We start from the raw sequence: 4,940 nt of genomic DNA, 5'->3' as shown, positions 1-4,940 counted from the left end.
TCTTAGGCCCTAATTATTCGATGTGGGGGAACCACGCCCTAGACTGAAGCCTAGGTTGCCCGGAACGTAGAAATGACCATCACTTTCACACTGGTTGCAATTATCCGTTTTATACGATGGAAAGACTGTTGTATTTATATTGTATTTTATAGTTATGGCGTTGTCTTCTAGGGCCGTAGCTATACGATATGGTTGAGCAACGCCCTAGAGTGAAGCCTAGGTTGCCCGGAACGTAGAAATGACCATAGCCTTCATATTGGTTGCAATTATTCGTTTTATACGATGGAAAAACTGTTGTCTTTATTTTGTATTTGGTGCTCCTGGCGTTGACTTCTTAGGCCCTAGCTATTGGATCTGGTGGACCAACGCCCTATAGTGAAGCCTAGGTTGCCCGGAACGTGGAAGTGACCATTACCTTCGCACTGTTTGCGATTATTCATTTTATACGATGGTAAAGCTGTTGTATTTATTTTGTATTTTATGCCTCTGGCGTTGACTCCTAAGGCCGTAGCTATTCGATGTGTTGGAGCAACGCCATAGAGTGAAGCCGAGGCTGCCCGGAATGTAGAAATGACCATCACTTTCACAATGGTTGCAATTATTCTTGTTATACGATGGAAAAACTGTTGTATTTATTTTGTATTTTATGCCTCTGGCGTTGACTCCTAAGGCCGTAGCTATTCGATGTGTTGGAGCAACGCCCTAGAGTGAAGCCTAGGTTGCCCGGAACGTAGAAATGACCATGTCTTTCACACTGGTTGCAATTATTTATTCTATAGGGTGGAAAAACTGTTGTACATATATCGTATTTTATGCTTGTGGCGTGGACTTCTAAGGCCGTAGCTATTCGATGTGGTGGAGCAATGCCCTAGAGTGAAGCCTAGGATGCCCGCAACGTAGAAATGACAATATCTTTCACACTGTTTGCAATTATTCCTGGTATACGATTGAAGAACTGTTGTATTTATATTGTATTATATGCTTCTGGCGTTGACTTCTAAGGCCGCAGCTATCCGATGTGGTGGAGCAACGCCCTAGAGTGAGGCCTAGGTTGCCCGGAACGAAGAAATGACCATACCTTTCACACTGGTTGCAATTATTCCTGTTATACAAGGGAAAAACTGTTGTATTTATAATTTATTTTATGTTTCTGGCGTTGACTTCTTAGGCCCTAACTATACGATCTGGAGGACCAACGCCCTAGAGTGAAGCCTAGGCAGCCCGGAATGTAGAAATGACCATCACTTTCACAATGGATGCAATTATTCTTGTTATACGATGGAAAAACTGTTGTATTTATTTTGTATTTTATGCCTCTGACGTTGACTCCTAACGCCGTAGCTATTCGATGTGTTGGAGCAACGCCCTAGAGTGAAGCCCAGGTTGCCCGGAACGTAGAAATGACCATGTCTTTCACACTGGTTGCAATTATTCGTTTTATACAATGGAAAAACTGTTTTATTTAGTTTGTATTTTATGCTTCGGGCGTTGACATCTAAGGCCCTAACTATTCGATCTGGTGAAGCAACGCTCTAGAGTGAAGCCTAGGTTGCCCGGAACGTAGAAATGACCTGTAGTTTCACATTGGTTGCAATTATTCCTGTTATACTATGGAAAAACTGTTGCATTTTTATTGTATTTTATGCTTCTGGCGTTAAATTCTAAGTCCCTAACTATGCGATCTGGTGGAGCAACGCCCTACAGTTAAGCCTAGGTTGCCCGGAACGTAGAAATGACCATAACTTTCACACTGGTTGCAATTATTCGTTTTATACAATGGAAAAACTGTTCTATTTATTTTGTATTTTATGCTTCGGGCGTTGACATCTAAGGCCCTAACTATACGATCTGGTGAAGCAACTCTGTAGAGTGAAGCCTAGGTTGCCCGGAACGTAGAAATGACCATTGCCTTCACAGTCCTTGCAATTATACATTTTATACGATGGAAAAACAGTTGTACCTTTATTGTATTTTATGCTTCTGGGGTTGACTTCTAAGTCCCTAGCTATTCGATCTGGCAGAGCAGCGCCCTACAGCGAAACCTAGGTTGCCCGGTACGTAGAAATGACCTTTACTTTCACACTGTTTGCAAATATACATTATATACGATGGAAAAACTGTTGTATTTATATTATATTTTATGCTTCAGGCGTTGACTTCTAGTGCCGTAGTTATTCGATGTGGTGGAGAAACGCCCCAGAGAGAAGCCCACGTTGCCCGGAATGTAGAAATGACCATCACTTTCACAATGGTTGCAATTATTCTTGTTATACGATGGAAAAACTGTTGTATTTAAATTGTATTTTATGCCTCTGGCGTTGACTCCTAAGGCCGTAGTTATTCGATGTGGTGGAGCAATGCCCTAGAGTGAAGCCCAGGTTGCCCGGAACGTAGAGATGACCATGTCTTTCACACTGGTTGCAATTATTCGTTTTATACAATGGAAAAACTGTTCTATTTATTTTGTATTTTATTCTTCTGGCGTTGACTTCCTGGGCCCTAACTATTCTATCTGGAGGAGCAACGACCTAGAGTGAAGCCTAGGTTGCCCGGAATGCAGAAATGACCATAGCTTTCACACTGGTTGCAATTATTCCTGTTATACAAGTTAAAAACTGTTGTATTTATACTGTATTTTATGCTTCTGGTGTTGACTTCTTAGGCCCTAACTATACGATCTGGAGGAGCAACGCCCTAGAGTGAAGCCTAGGTCACCCGGAACATAGAAATGACCAGTACTTTCACACTGGTTGCAGCTTTCCTGTTATACGATGGAAAAACTGTTGCATTTTTATTGTATTTTATGCTTCTGGGGTTGACCTCTAAGTCCCTAGCTATTCGATCTGGCGGAGCAGCGCCCTACTGCGAAACCTAGGTTGCCCGGTATGTAGAAATAACCTTTACTTTCACACTGTTTGCAAATATACATTATATACGATGGAAGAGCTGTTGTATTTATACTGTATTTTATGCTTCTGGCGTTGACTTCTTAGGCCCTAACTATTCGATCTGGTCGGACAATGCCCTAGAGTGAAGCCTAGGTTGCCCGGGACGTAGAAATGACCTGTACTTTCACATTGGTTGCAATTATTCCTGTTATACTATGGAAAAACTGTTGCATTTTTATTGTATTTTATGCTTCTGGCGTTAAATTCTAAGTCCCTAACCATGCGATCTGGTGGAGCAACGCCCTACAGTTAAGCCTAGGTTGCGCGGAACGTAGAAATGACCATTACCTTCGCACTGTTTGCGATTATTCATTTTATACGATGGTAAAGCTGTTGTATTTATTTTGTATTTTATGCCTCTGGCGTTGACTCCTAAGGCCGTAGCTATTCGATGTGTTGGAGCAACGCCATAGAGTGAAGCCGAGGCTGCCCGGAATGTAGAAATGACCATCACTTTCACAATGGTTGCAATTATTCTTGTTATATGATGGAAAAACTGTTGTATTTATTTTGTATTTTATGCCTCTGGCGTTGACTCCTAAGTCCGTAGCTATTCGATGTGTTGGAGCAACGCCCTAGAGTGAAGCCTAGGTTGCCCGGAACGTAGAAATGACCATGTCTTTCACACTGGTTGCAATTATTTATTCTATAGGGTGGAAAAACTGTTGTACATATATCGTATTTTATGCTTCTGGCGTGGACTTCTAAGGCCGTAGCTATTCGATGTGGTGGAGCAATGCCCTAGAGTGAAGCCTAGGATGCCCGCAACGTAGAAATGACCATATCTTTCACACTGTTTGCAATTATTCCTGGTATACGATTGAAGAACTGTTGTATTTATATTGTATTATATGCTTCTGGCGTTGACTTCTAAGGCCGCAGCTATCCGATGTGGTGGAGCAACGCCCTAGAGTGAAGCCTAGGTTGCCCGGAACGAAGAAACGACCATACCTTTCACACTGGTTGCAATTATTCCTGTTATACAAGGGAAAAACTGTTGTATTTATATTTTATTTTATGCTTCTGGCGTTGACTTCTTAGGCCCTAACTATACGATCTGGAGGAGCAACGCCCTAGAGTGAAGCCTAGGCAGCCCGGAATGTAGAAATGACCATCACTTTCACAATGGTTGCAATTATTCTTGTTATACGATGGAAAAACTGTTGTATTTATTTTGTATTTTATGCCTCTGACGTTGACTCCTAACGCCGTAGCTATTCGATGTGTTGGAGCAACGCCCTAGAGTGAAGCCCAGGTTGCCCGGAACGTAGAAATGACCATGTCTTTCACACTGGTTGCAATTATTCGTTTTATACAATGGAAAAACTGTTCTATTTATTTTGTATTTTATGCTTCGGGCGTTGACATCTAAGGCCCTAACTATTCGATCTGGTGAAGCAACGCTCTAGAGTGAAGCCTAGGTTGCCCGGAACGAAGAAATGACCATTGCCTTCACAGTCCTTGCAATTATACATTTTATACGATGGAAAAACTGTTGTATTTTTATTGTATTTTATGATTCTGGGGTTGACTTCTAAGTTCCTAGCTATTCGATCTGGCGGAGCAGCGCCCTACAGCGAAACCTAGGTTGCCCGGTACGTAGAAATGACCTTTATTTCACACTGTTTGCAAATATACATTATATACGATGGAAGAGCTGTTGCATTTTTATTGTATTTTATGCCTCTGGCGTTGACTTCTAGGTCCCTAGCTATTCGATCTGGTGGAGCAAGTCCCTAGAGCGAAGCCTAGGTTGCCCGGAACGTAGAAATGACCTGTACTTTCACATTGGTTGCAATTATGCCTGTTATACTATGGAAAAACTGTTGCATTTTTATTGTATTTTATGCTTCTGGCGTTAAATTCTAAGTCCCTAACTATGCGACCTGGTGGAGCAACGCCCTACAGTTAAGCCTAGGTTGCCCGGAACGTAGAAATGACCATAACTTTCACACTGGTTGCAATTCTTCGTTTTATACAATGGAAAAACTG

The sequence above is a fragment of the Calliopsis andreniformis genome, unplaced genomic scaffold (genome assembly GCF_051401765.1).
Source record: "Calliopsis andreniformis isolate RMS-2024a unplaced genomic scaffold, iyCalAndr_principal scaffold0001, whole genome shotgun sequence".
Lineage (NCBI taxonomy): Eukaryota > Metazoa > Arthropoda > Insecta > Hymenoptera > Andrenidae > Calliopsis > Calliopsis andreniformis.
Note: the sequence above shows the minus strand (reverse complement) of the source record.